Source organism: Sylvia atricapilla, chromosome 3, assembly GCF_009819655.1.
Source record: "Sylvia atricapilla isolate bSylAtr1 chromosome 3, bSylAtr1.pri, whole genome shotgun sequence".
NCBI lineage: Eukaryota > Metazoa > Chordata > Aves > Passeriformes > Sylviidae > Sylvia > Sylvia atricapilla.
In genome coordinates, this window is record NC_089142.1 from 53,738,519 (window position 1) to 53,752,837 (window position 14,319).

The following is a 14,319-nucleotide window of genomic DNA, read 5'->3' on the forward strand; positions in this document are numbered from 1 at the left end:
AGAGGAGAGGAGAGGAGAGGAGAGGAGAGGAGAGGAGAGGAGAGGAGAGGAGAGGAGAGGAGAGGAGAGGAGAGGAGAGGAGAGGAGAGGAGAGGAGAGGAGAGGAGAGGAGAGGAGAGGAGAGGAGAGGAGAGGAGAGGAGAGGAGAGGAATTATGTACCAATGAGCACTAGTCAATCTGCGAAACCCTTAAATGTTATCTTCATCATTTTTCCTAACCAGAGACTGTTAGCTGCAACTGAGAGAAAAGGGGTTGAAAAGCATTGAGTTTATTTGGAATATTGTGTTTCACAAAATGTTCAACGTAAGCCAGAGGAGTGTGAAAAAATTACCTATTGATATGGCTGTTTTGCCTGGCAGATATTCTCAATTTCTTAGATTTGTAATAATAATTCTTGGCATATGTAGAAAATCTGTAATAAAAAGTTGTTAAAGTAAATTGTTGTTGATTTAAGGTAATACATACACAGCATAGTGTAACTATCACTATTTTCTGTATCATGTTTTTCAGAATAAACTATCAAAAGGATGAAGTCTTGAATGCTGAGAATACAACCCAACTTTCATCACCTAGGCAGAGACCAGGAAAATCTTTACTTTTACTAAAAACTCTTGTGTTGGTATAGCTCATACAATGTCTGCTTGCTTTAGAGTCAATTTTGGCCTTCTGAGAGGATTGCAAAGCATAATGTTTTCCCCTCTCTATCAATCTCTGTGTGTTCTGCTCTCACTATTCACCTCTTTGCAAGCCCTGTGCACCTATAGCACTCATTATGAACAGACTTGGCTAAAGGTCTTCAGAGAGAGCTATGGGTTAGCCATAAGATGTGCCCAGAGATATTTCTAGCTTCACACAATGTTGTGTATATTGCATCTTGACACAAAGGTAAAGTTCATTGTATCTTGATACAGGAGTATATTTCAGTTGCTCATTTCCTTATATCTAGTGTTTCAACAGTATATTTACACATTTTTTAAATTCTATCCTTACAAGTAAAAGGGCTGGGAACTTTTCTTTTAAAAGAAGGATTAATATTCCCTTTACAGTACTGTATCTAAAGAAAACTGGATAATGGTAAACAAATCCTAGAATGATGTAGTTCCTTCAACAAATGAAAACAATATGAAAGTTACTTAAAAATTAATATTCTTATATACAACTGGTTTGTGATTGTTCATTTTTTTTGCCACTGAGTTATTCTAATTTCACAAAATGAGCTGATTTTATTTTCTCTCAAAAAATTGTATGAGCTGACTCTACACAGGCTAATGTAGAGCTGTATTTCTATCCCAGAGTAGAAAAAACTGACTACTGATTTTTGCTTAAAATACAAGCCGACAAGCATGGTCTGGGCTAGCAGACACCTATCATTGATCTGCACAGAAATCTGAATCCCTGTTTAGACACAGCCTGTCCCCACATAGCCAATTCCCTGTTTCTGGCCCTTTTTCCACAGTTCTCAATGGAGCTGTCTTCTGTCTTGGGCACCTGTACTTCTTCAACCCATTTCTTTGTGAAGTAGGAGGCTTTCTTGGCATGTTCTGTAAGAGTGCCAGACCATCCCAGAAAGCAGTGAAAAGAAAGTATAGAGGAGCAAAGGACTGAATTCCTCAGGCCTTCAGTCACCAGAAGTAATTCACTGTCAAAGCAACAGCCAGAAATCCTCTTTCCAGCATTGTTCCTCTGCTAATACCCATTAAGGACAAATGCCACCAGCCTGAGATTGAGCTTTCAGGCAGGTAAATGTTCCCAGTCCATCAATGAGCCCCTGAGAGACAGTGAGGCACCACTGCTGCATCCTGAGTTGCTGTCTCTTTCCAAATCACATGACTAGAGTGGTATGGAAAGTGACTGGTTCTTCTCATGAAACAAGTTTAGCAAAAAGAGCAAAAAGATTCTGTTCTGTGCTTATGTAGAGAGGTACTATAAAACAAAACTTTTTAAATGGGAAAGAGAACATAAAGCTGTTCTTGATGCACTGATGCCTCACAGTCCATCTCTACGTCTGTCCTTTATCCCTACAAGAGAGGTCTTGCACAGCTTTCTGCACATTTTAGTAGCTTTTAATCTAGAAGTAGAGAGCTCAGAGAAGATGATAAAAGAATAAAAGATGGGTTAGGTAGTAGCCTGACTCTAGGCTCCAGGTTCAGGATGGTATCAGGGGAGCAAGGGAAGATTGGAAAATGTGTGGGAAGCAGCCTGCAGACAGATTTTTGTACTTGTTGCATGTGTGGGCAGCCACCCACCATCCCTTATGTTATGCACTGAACAAAATGACGTTTTTCATTCAGCTCTCACAGGACCTGGGCTTTTCTAAAAAGACTGTGCATAAGACAACAGCAGGATGCTACATACGGATGTGAGGGGCTTTGGGCTTCATGCTGTGAAACTTATTTTACAAGTGAGAGTAAAGCAGAAAGTTACCATTTGGGCTACAAGAAATGGTCTTTCCCTACTCTAACCAGCCAAGACAAATTTCTGCCTGTAATAGAGAGAAGATATAAAAAAAAAAAATCTAATGCTTTCAGGAAGAAAACAATAAAGAACATGAGGAAAGTTAAGAATCTCTGAGTCATTGGATCACTTAATGATAAAATATTCCAAGTTAGAAGGGACCCATCAAGATCATTCAGCCCAACTCCTGGTCACACACAGGACACTCCAAGAGTCACTCCATGTGCTGAGGGCATTGTCCAAACACTTCTTGAACTTTGTCAGGCTTGGTGCTGTGATCACTTCCCTGGGGACCCTCTTCCCCTTTTCCAGTGCCGAGACACCCTCTGGGTGAAGAACCTTTTCCTAATATCCAACCCAAACCTCTCTTGACACAATTTCAGGCCAGTCCTGTCACTGTCACCACAGAGAAGGGATCAGTGTCTGTCCCTCCTCTTCCCCTCATGAGGAAGCTGTAACTGCAATGGGGTCTCCTCTTAGTCTCTTCCAGGCTGAAGAAACCAAGAAAAAAGATATAAAGAGGAGGACTCTTTACATCAGGACAAATTAGAATAAATCAGGATAAGCAGAATCAGTGTAGCTTCAGATGCTACAATAGATAATATATTTCTCATGGAACCAGACCCGCAAGGTTATTAACACAGCATGAGGTGGGCAAAGGTCTAGGAAATCTTAATTCTTATTGCAACTATGTGAGTGAGATTCCTCATTTGCTTTATCTGGGTTGTAAAGGGTCCACTTTATCAAACCAGTATCACGGGCTGCCATGGTGGACTTTAGCACTGTAAAAAGTTCAGAAATGGCAAATATGTATCAATGCTGGCAATGGAGGCAAGAACTGTCAGGCAATGAGCATCAATACAGTAAAGTAGTCTGTTTGGCATTTCAAAAATACTGGGCATCATAAACGTGGTTGATGTGTCTAATGCTGATAAGATGTGACTGAGAGACACTAAAGTATTGTGAGCAGCTGTCTCTTCTTTCAGTTCCTTATATAAATCAGGGTTTTTTTCCACGGATGTTGGAAGGAATGTGTATCTGCTTAAAGCCGAGAACAGCTGGGCATTTCTTCCCACTGGAACCTGATAATGTTGTCTTAGGTTTCAAATGGACCAGAAATATCCACACCTAGTGTTAAGTCCTTGAAGGAGGACTTCATTATATTGAAATTGATAGCTTACTGTTGATCATCTCAGAATGTGGAAGATGAAATTGTACTATCAGTAAACATTATTGCTTGAGTTCCTCTCAACCAGGACTGTGAAGTCACACGAGGTATGATATTCAGAGATGCCCCAGAAACTCAAAATATGGATATGATTGAAGCTGTGATGTCCCAAAAATATTCTTGTTAGGGCAGCCATTGGAAGAGATCCAGGAGAACACTGTAAATGTAGGTACAGATCTGTGTGCTGCAGTTGTTCAAGTGCCACAATCTAGTTACAAAGTACACCAGCACCCAGTCAAGAACTTTGGGGAAGTACCAAGAGCAGGCTGTGCCACAGTAAAAGGTGAGGCAGGAACTCACTGTGACAGAAACTGAGGTGAAATGCATCAAAAAGATGAGGGAATTCATGTTGCTTGGAAACACAGCTGAGACTGTGCAGACTAATACCTGGTAGTAGAGATGAAGCAATTTTTGCTTTGACCAGTATTACAACACATTTCCTACATCAACCACTGTAGTTCAAGTGACATATTTAAAATTTTATAATTCAATGTTTAATATGCTAACTAGAATTAAGAAAAGAGCATTTAAAAGTTTGGAATTGCTAGGCTGGAACAAGAATGATCACTTATTAAGCATATTAATTTTTCTTCATGAGTGATGAATCTTGAAAACTACAGTGATTTGTCAAAATAATTAAATTCCATTTGCTTTTCAGATATAAATGCCTACACAGCTTGCCAAAGTAATCCTTTCTTGCTACTCCAAAGATGAAACTTTCATAAACGTACTTTCTAAACCACATTTTTTATTTCTCATTTATGAGGTAAGAAAAAAATTATTTTATTCATTCTGATTATAATCAGAATGTTGTTCATGCTTATCCTGCCAAAAGAATTTGTTTTTCAGAACCAGGTTCACATATAGCACAGGGATAAAAAAGACCCATTTTTTCAATGGCTGACAGTGTTAATTTAATACTGATTTGCTTTCATCTGTTTTAGCAACGATTCAGGCAACTAACCCAAATATATTTTGATTGAAAAAAACACTCAACTTGCTACTGAAAATTATAAACACTCAGCATTCAACAACAACTCTCAAATTTATAAAAAGCCCAATATGTCTTTAATGTGTTATTTACTTTTTCTTTATTCTTTCAAATCAAGTACTTAGATCAAGTTTCCCTCTGCAATCAATATGCCTGTAAATTGCCATATTGTTTTAAAATAAAGTTGATATTCACAGGAAATCAGTTGCCTCCAGGAAGTGGACCTTCAAAGATGAAAAAAAGAATATTTTGATACTTTTGAGTAATGTTTAGGCTGCCTGAAGAGCTCTTACTGAGAGTTAAAGCTAGGATAGGCTGCACTAGATGAGTGCAGCACTGGATATTGATAGCATTTGGCAAACACATTCAATATATTTTGGAATAAACTACTATAGTAACAAACATATATATTTAAAAATACTTCAAAAATCTCAGCTGTTAATCTGGTTTGCCAAAATTCAAGTCTTTTATTTCCTTCTCTTTTTCCTATCCCCTGCTTATCTTAACCCTGCTGATCTTACCTATTTTTGTTTATTAAGGTCTACCAGGTCAAGGCTGTCTCTCATTAAAGCTGTACTTTTTACTGCATTGCCTTCAGTCACCATGCTAGAAAAAGCTCTCTATGCCAAGTAATGTAAATGGGTTTGTATGTATATTGTCCTTGTCCTTTGGGACAAAGATCTACATCCATTCCAGCAGGACACAGTGGCAAGAGAGAGTGCTGTGATTCAAGGACCAACTCACTGCCCCCTGCACCTCAAAAACATAAGCCTTCCATCCATGGAAGGGGGTTAAACCTGTCTGAATCCCTAAATTGGTAGCACAACTCTTCCTGAGAACCATAGTGGTACAAGAACCATAGTGGGCTGAGTCCACTCAGGTCACTTCCCTGCTGCATGCAGGAAATCCCTATGCACATTCTCCTGTCAGTGTTTGGGAGCAGCATGAGGGGGGCTGCTCCGCAAGAAGAGGCAAACCTGAAGCTGAGGACAACACCAAGGCAGGGAAGGCAGCCAAGTACCTGAATGAGGAAAGCAGATCAGATCTGGTGGCTGGAACAGTGGTTGGACATGACCCAGTGATTACCAATCTAGTATTCTATAGTGCTCAGACAGGTCAGGGACCAGGTCAGAAAGTCAAGTGTGTGGATTGGAGGCAGAATCAGGGACGTATGAACAACCATACTTGCAGCATGACTCAGGCACAGCACCAGGATGACAGCCAGAGCTCAGGTCCTGGTCCAGAGAATAAGGAGAAGGCTCCCCAAAGCAGCTTCTCATGCATCTCCTCAAAGCCCTTAATGTATCACAATCGGTCCTGAGTCCAGGCAGTCAGATTCCTGAGATGAGGGAGAATTCATGCTGGTAATTCCCAGCTGTCCTGGAAATTAATTGATTTAGTTCATTCTGGAGTATGAACCCATTTTATGTTAACCTGAAGATTAGGAAACTGAATTGACTTGGTCCAGCTCTGTATGTATGTGTATCCTATAGGACATCCTAAACATTACTACAGTATCCTCTACCATAGCAGTGAGGGAGCAGTAATCTCTTCTTGTAGATTTGAGGTAGAATTTAATTTATGTTTTAACATATCCAAATGTTTTTTTGTTTATATATCTTTAATACTCTGAACCGGGAGACTCTATAATACTTTTCATAAACAATGGAATAATCTTGACAAGTCCCTAGTGAGATTTTCCTAAATTTATAGTAGAATAAAATCAAAATATGGAGCTAGGAGACTGCCTATACTAATTTATCAGCTTCCTAAAGTGTGAAATTACAAGTAATTTTCAAACAACTTCAAGTTTTTTTCAAATTTCACTGAGGTGATATGTATTTCTCATAAACACTCTCCATACTACTAAATTTTTTAGTAATACCATTGTTTCAAATTTACCTATCATTAATTTACATAGATTAATGGATGCCTTTCATTAAAAAGTAGTATTTAATATCCAGCATGTGAGTATGTATATATATACGTAGATCTGCAGAAAATTAAAACCATATATACAAACTTTTAGAAGCATATTTATATGTACACACTCAATATTATTTTAATGTTATATTTAACATTATTAAACCATAATGCATGGTTTTAATATTAATTTCATATGTATTTTAAGACTTTATTGAGTTTAATATTCCAAACACAGCAAACAGTTTATGTCAAATACCTCATTATCCATCTGTAAAAACAACTATCTTATAACGGCAGTAATTGGATAAGAAGATGTAAAATACAAGTTTGAAAACTAGCTATAAAGGGAATGGTTTGCAATACATTACCTAAAATACACCAGGGAAAAGTATTTTTTTCTACCTCTTTCAATTTATGAGAATCTACTGATTTTCTTATAGGATCATGCACAATTAAAAAGGAGAGAATCATAATCTTGGAGCAACAGCAAACATGCCACACATGTTACAGGCAGAAATGTTGGCTGGATGGTTCAGAGGTCCTTTAGTCCATTTTTCTACTGGATACCATTTGGTTGCCAAGCCACTAATTATGATATTTTGAGCCTGGCAGTCCAGCTAATTCTCAGCCTAAGAGTTGATTTATCCAGCTCATATGTCTTCAGTTTCCCAGTGAGTTCCCTGAAGGAGATGATGCCAAAACTCTTACTAAAGGAAGGTATATTACATCCAACAAAAAATAACAGCAAAAAATAGTAAAAAGTACCTCAGTTGCCCAGTGCATACAGTCATCTTTTATCATGTTGCTCTCATAGATGTCAAACCATTCCTTCCTTATTGTAAACAATAAAGCCAGTGCATAAAAGTGAAACAATGCATGTGCAGATGAACTCTCCACAAATCAACTGTACATGGCAGAGAAATCAAGTAACGCTGTCTCAACATCTTTGGGATTAAACCTGAAAAGACAACAAAAAATCTATTTCTTACATAAAATATACAGAATCTATTGTCTAGGTCAAGTGAAAACCATATTTGTTTTCTTATTTCTGTAATGAAGAAACAGACTTCAGAGCAAATTCTAAAAGTCTACAACGTTGGACTGAGGAGAAGAGCCTTCTGTTCTTCTGACCACCAAGTTACCAGCCTCATATGAGACAAATCTAGGAATGTATCTTGTTTTATAGTCAAGCTGTCAAGCTGAAGTTTGATGAGAGGTATCTGAAAAATATTCTGTTTCTTGCCTATAAATATAGAATGAGATCAACTGTTTCATTAACAGAGTTACTTTCCATATGCCTCTTTCTCCCTATATTTTATTGGTTCTGTGCAGAAGTGGTATTATTTTGGATGCCTAGAACAGGTGTAGTATTTTTATTGTGTATGTAGTTCTGCAGGACAGATAGACAGAATTGATACTATAACTGATGGGCAGGTATACCAGGAATAAAAGATTTTAGAGCTCCTGACAGAGGACTAGTTTTATTTGACTAAAATAGTCGTCCAGCCAACAGTAATACAATGTGCCTATCAATAAAGATTGTGTAATTGGATATTTATTTAAATGAAAGATGCTTGTCTAATCTGGCCATTTAGATTTTTTTCAGAAATATTATAATTTCATAGAATAAGCAACTTCCTGATGGCACCAAGCCACAAGTTCTCTTTGAGGATGGACATGCACATTAGAAACATCCCTTAATTTTATGCTTTAAGATTGTTAAAGAGAATGTCTTTTATCAGTACAGAAGTTGACCTTTAGACAGATGTTTTTGTAGAAGTACGCAAGGGCATTTGCTAAATAGTACATGATATACTGTTCTCTCAAAGAGGATATTGCATTCAAAATTCTTCCTTCTATATTTTTCCAGTTTCTAGATTTTCAAATTTTTTTCCTTCAGAAAACATAATTTCAAGTGAGTCATAAAAATCTACTCTGCAACTACTTCTAAAAACCCAATTTTAAGGATGTAGATGAAATCTGGAGGCTTCTTTATTGATTTCAAAATTATGCTACAGCTTAAATCAAGAAATTCACTTTTGATCGTGGATACAGACATATAATTTGACAAAAGTGCAACTTTCAATGCTCTTTTACAAAATTATCCAGGTTTTCCCAATGAACAAAGTGTACCAATTGCCTTTTTATCAAAATAAGGAAGGATATACTAACCATCTGTCAGGTTGCAGAGCAGCTGCATGGAAGTCTTTAATGAAGATCTCTTGCTCGGCCCTTTCTGTTTTGGAGTAAATTAGCTGAGAAAAACTCAACAGTAGTTTAAGAGATTCAATGTTTCCTTCTTTCCTGGGTTCCTGCCTTCCTTCTTCATGCCTTCCTTTTCCTTCCTTTATTTTCTGATAATTTGCTTTCTAGTTAGTCACAAGCTTCTCTATTTTAAGACACAACCATCATCAGCTTCAATTACACTGTGATACAGAGTTCTAAAGGCCTTGATCTAGTAACATACCAAAGATTTTTCCTCATCAAACCACCATATGGCCAGATCAGTAAGATGCAATCATGTGAGCAACTATAACCCTGCAGCTGATTACATTGATTCTAACACTTCATACTCATAATGTCAGATGTCTCCAGGCCCACCCAGTGCATGGCAGGCATGGGGAGATTGTGTTGCCTTTTGGATAGTCCCGTATGGTTATCTTCTTAGGGCCATGATGATTTCTGGTCTTGTAAAATGTAGCAATAATGATGACACATTTTTCTTTCATAAATTAAGGCATCAAAGTCTCAGAGAGGAACAATAAACTTTGTTTAGAATATTATCAGGAAATGAAGAAAATATCATGAAACTTAAGAAGATAAGCCAAAAATTTAGATTTTACCAGATAAAGTAATATGGTTTTCAAATCTACAGAAGATCAACAGGACATCAATTTCAAAAACAAGCCAAAGAGTTTACCAAAATTTTTTTTGAAGATAAAATCTTTCCACTATGAAAGAAGCAAATTTAATGCCTGTACATTTGAGGATATAAAATGGTAACCATCTAGTGAACTGATCCTTGTTCTCAGATTACTGTACCAACCTGCTTTTGCTAGACTCTGAGTGTGACGTCATTGCAAAGAGGAATATCACCTAAGCAACCCTATAATGCTAAAAAGCTTATAGCTGAACTGTGTAGAAGGAAACAGATGGGGCAGTATCTGGAAATTTTATTTGTCAGATATCGCCCATCTGCTTCTCTCCCTATCTGCATGTTTTGCAGTAATATCCATTTTTAGGATGGCAAGTCAATCTAATTCTACAGAATTGGTTTAATCCTGTGTTTTATTATTATTTTTTAATTTTTATTTTTTACAATTCATTAATGGCTGGCAGGGAAACATAAAACCCACACTAGTGATTCTGCCAAATAATTTTCATTTCCATTCCATGAGAGGCAAAGTTATACTTCAGGGCAAAATTAGTAGATGTTAACTTTTCTTATTAATTGGATCTAACAATTTTGACAGTTTCTCACATACAACAGACCTTCTAAATAAATGAATGATAGAAAGTATTTTAAAGTGCATTCTAAACCTGAAACAATTATGTGTAATTTCAGGCTAAGTTCTAGTTTCTTTGTAATGAGTAGCTATTAAAATCAGTAATTTTTCTTTGGCAGCTATCTGATTCTCTGAAAATAGAGCCACAGAAGGCTTTGCATCAGGTATATTATTTATGGGGAGTACATAAAGACTTCCATTGTAAAAATTAATTATGGGCTGAGAAAATCTATTTGTTTTCTGCTTCATATTCTTAGCTAAACATGAGCTAACATAATGTCACTGGCATTGCTCTTCTACTTTCCCAGGATCAAAATTAAAACAAAAGCCACTTAAAATAGCAGCATAGGCATAAAGGAAGTTATTATAAGTCAAGACCAGAAATAAGTGGCACTTCCAAATGGCCCACAGAATCCAATATCAGACAAGACCATGAATCCTCTCTGTTCCTTTTATATAAGTACCAATACAGAGGTACTAACAGATGAGCATTTAGCTTTTGTAAGATTTAATGATAAATAATGACAGTAAGTGGGTTGGGTGCACTAATTAATCTGACTAATTACTAATTAATAGGGGTGGTGAGCAAGGCAAAATGGAGGAGTTGAAACAAAATGAGCTCTGTTCTGAAATGAGCTCCATCCTGATGCCATGTGTAGCTCATCAAACGATAACAACTCCGCTCTTGACTCTAGCCTCCCAGCATGCAGTGAACTGCTGTTGCTGTCATCCTCTCTTCTTAGCCTCTCTTGCCAAATTATAGTCACCCTCTCTTTATTACCTAGGCCCAGGCTTATCCTATCCTCCCCCTGTTCTTTTGATTATTTTTCGTTTCTTTCCCCCTTAATTTTACAGGATTGCTTTCTGACCTGCAGCTATCTGCATCAGCTTTTAAACTGACAATACTCGGTGACCCTGGCAACAGAGGGCTTCACAAGAATAGTTTTCTATCAGTGCTAGATTCGCTCTTTTCTTCATGTGTCCTTTGTCTACTTTGATCTTTAATTCTGGTCTCTACTTTGATATTGATTCTTAGTCACATATCCCATTTCTTTATCCCTTGTCTGTCTTTTAACTTGTCTTTTGCCAGCCCCTTCCCTAACACCTGCTTTGGGTGATCACAACCCTGGCACGACATCCTGGTTCCTCCCGACTTGGGTCCAAATCACAGACCTTGTCCCTAAAATGGGTTAATTCTTTGATTATTGTGGTTCATATATTTCAACTCATCCTAAGCGTTGTATCCGAATCTTCCCTTTATCCTTTAAACCTCATTTTTAATGTTTATTTTCTTTACCCTTTGATTGCAGTCCACTTAAGAACACAGGACAGGGTCGCACAGGTTATCACATCCATTCCTCCCACCTTTTGCAGGCAAGTTTGTCATGGAATTACTTTCACAAATCTGCCAAGGTCTACTTTTAAATCAATTATTTTTCCCCTCTGCTCTCCTAACAGAAGACTGTTTCCATACCTCATGATTAGAAATGATCTTCGATTTTCCAGCCTATACTGATCCGCATCTTGCTTATGCTCTTTTCCTTTTATGACAATTCCATCCATTAACATCCCTGTTACACTTAAAACTGTCTCACATCTTATTTTTCCCAGGTTAAACAAATCAAACCCTTCTAATCTATGTGTCTCAGATAAGCTCTCCCTTCCCCAGAGGTCTCTGCTCTGTTTAAGTCTGAATAAATTCTTCTTGAACATGTGTGATTGTAATTCCTGATGATATCCTAGGTGGGATGCCACAGTATTAATTTTCATTTCTGCACTGGAAATAATTCCCCTGATGCTAGGTTTTATGTATCCTAGGCTTTACTTGCTTATTTCATAGCTGCATTATTCTGGTGACTCAAAAATGCCTTGTGACTCACTGACTTCTGCCCAGGAGTTTGGGGTTATATTCCTTACTGACCATTTTCATAAGAAACTGTTACTGATAGTCCTTATTGGCATGACCCAGGATCTTATAGCATTTAGGATCTTCTGATTTTTCATGCTTAAGTCATTGAGAGTAAAAATTGTATAAACTCACAATGTATATTGTTATACATAAATGCAAAAAATTTACAAAATATACTTTGGTCCTCCCCAGTTCTATTTTAGTAGCAGAATTAATTTAAAAGCCCCTCTCTTTAATGCAAAGTCATGAAAATATTAAGTTATATTGGTTCCCCAATGAGTCCTTATCTGATTTTACTCACATCCTCCTCTCAACCCAGCAGTTCCATCCTCAGTACAGACTACCATTAACGCCCCTTTAGCCACTGCTTTAGCTGAAACACTTCTATCTAGCTTGTCATGGCTCTGGGTGCAGCTACAGGCTCTGCAGCTTTGTCTCCTCACTCCTGTGTCTGCCTGTGCTCAAGGCCACTTCTGACCTGGCACAGCCATGTAACCTTGTGTCCGGCAGCGGTGACATTTGACGTGGGAGGAAGAGCTTGGAGAAGCTTTGTTGGTTTCTCCCTGCATTTAAGGAGTGGATGCTGCAGTAAGTTCTAGCCCTTGCTCCAGTCCCAGCCTGTTTTACATTGCAGCTACAACTGTGCATCATTTTGCACCTCACTGATCCTGACCCTGATTTGCAGATTTGATGCCAGATCCATCTCCTGCCTATGAACTTGTCCGGAGATCTGTAATTTTGTTTGATCCTTGTCATCACCCCCAGATCTGCCCCTTCTGCATTCAGAGACTGTAGGAGCACACTGCTCTGCCTACCTCAGTGGTGCCACTTCATCTTCTATCTTGTTTCTCTTTCTGATGCAGCCCGCTCTTGTTGCTTCTTGATATAGCTTGGAATTTTATGGTATGAAATTATTTCCTGTGGTTCAGATGTGAAAAATCATTGAATGAGTCAGCAGGTCTTCCTGGCATATCTTGCCTCTTGGTGTCCCCAAAGTATTAAAAGTTTGTATCTCTGGTGCACAGTTAGTCAGTATTGGCTCTGACAGGTGATGAGGTACCTGGGTACACCAGCAGTGCGGCTAAACTGAAACTAGGCTGAGTTCTCACAATGTATCCTCACATTACAGACTGCACAGGCTCAACAGCAGCATAAATTTGTTGAGGAAAAAAGTCCAGGCAAGTAATCTGTTGCATTCAATATTGGTGTAATATTGATTTTGGAGGAAGTAGGGACACCCACACCCCCTACAATGAATCTGCTCTTGATCTCAAATTCATGGAGATCACAAGTCATGGAGATAGTTTGCAGATACCTCGGATCTGATGAGACCTTAACACAAAGCAGCAGAGGTTCCCACCTTCAGATCTCACTTCCAGTTTCTGCAATCTGCTTCTGGATTATTACCTGAAATTCGTCTGCAGCGCTTGCAGCTTTTGGAGCCCTGGAAGGAATTTCCCCAGCTGGGGAAGTATGCAACTCATGCTAGTACGGCTTTCATGTAGCAGCTCCGCTACAATCGACCAAATTCAACCAATGAATGTGTTATTAGAATCAAACCTACGCTGATGTAGTCAGATCCCTAAGTATGAAACAGGCAATAAATTCTCCAAGTTACTGACATAAAGTTGGGTTGGAGTGTTTCTATGTTCTACTTAATTCATTAGATTATTCCTCTTGCACATATACACAATTCCTTGCAGTCAAAATTTTTGCAATAAAGGGAATTGCAAGGAGAAAACCAGCTGGAAGAAATCAGCAACTATTAGTGGTTGTAGGGAAATACCTTACAGACGAAATAAATATTGATAGTGATAAAACTGTGGATAGAGTTGTAAACACCATCTCCCTCTCTGTCCCTCCCAGTTCCCCGATTATGTATACTTCCACAACAAAGCAAATAGCCGAGAAGATGAAAATCATCACAGTAAACCTCGAACTTGAGTTTCTCAGTAAGAAGTGTAGAACACCACACATACATCATTTTTTGGCACAAGGACTCGAGAATTTTCCATTGACTTACAGATGACAAATGTCTGAGCCATACAAGAGTATTCTTGCATGCATTCTGCATTCTGTGCTGGTGGACCAGTTTCCCAAAGGTCATGGAAGCAATGCGTGTCCAGTAATAGGACTCCCAGCAAGCAGCAGAGCTCAGGCCATTTTGGGGAGTAACCTCAGAAGAGAGGTTTTGTGTTGGGCTAAGTGCATCAGAAGAGAAAGAAGGAGTCTGCTTGGAGCAGGATGACACGGAGAGAAACAAATAGGCTGTGTGGCTGGATGCAGCAGTCAATTTTGCACAAA

The 14,319-nt window shown here is 38.3% G+C and overlaps 1 protein-coding gene across 1 annotated transcript in view; it reads right to left on the bottom strand.

The window, feature by feature from the left end:
* The window catches only part of LOC136358540 (vesicular inhibitory amino acid transporter-like), a 54,183-nt gene that overhangs the window by 38,852 nt on the left and 1,012 nt on the right, over window positions 1-14,319 (bottom strand). The window lies entirely within an intron of this gene.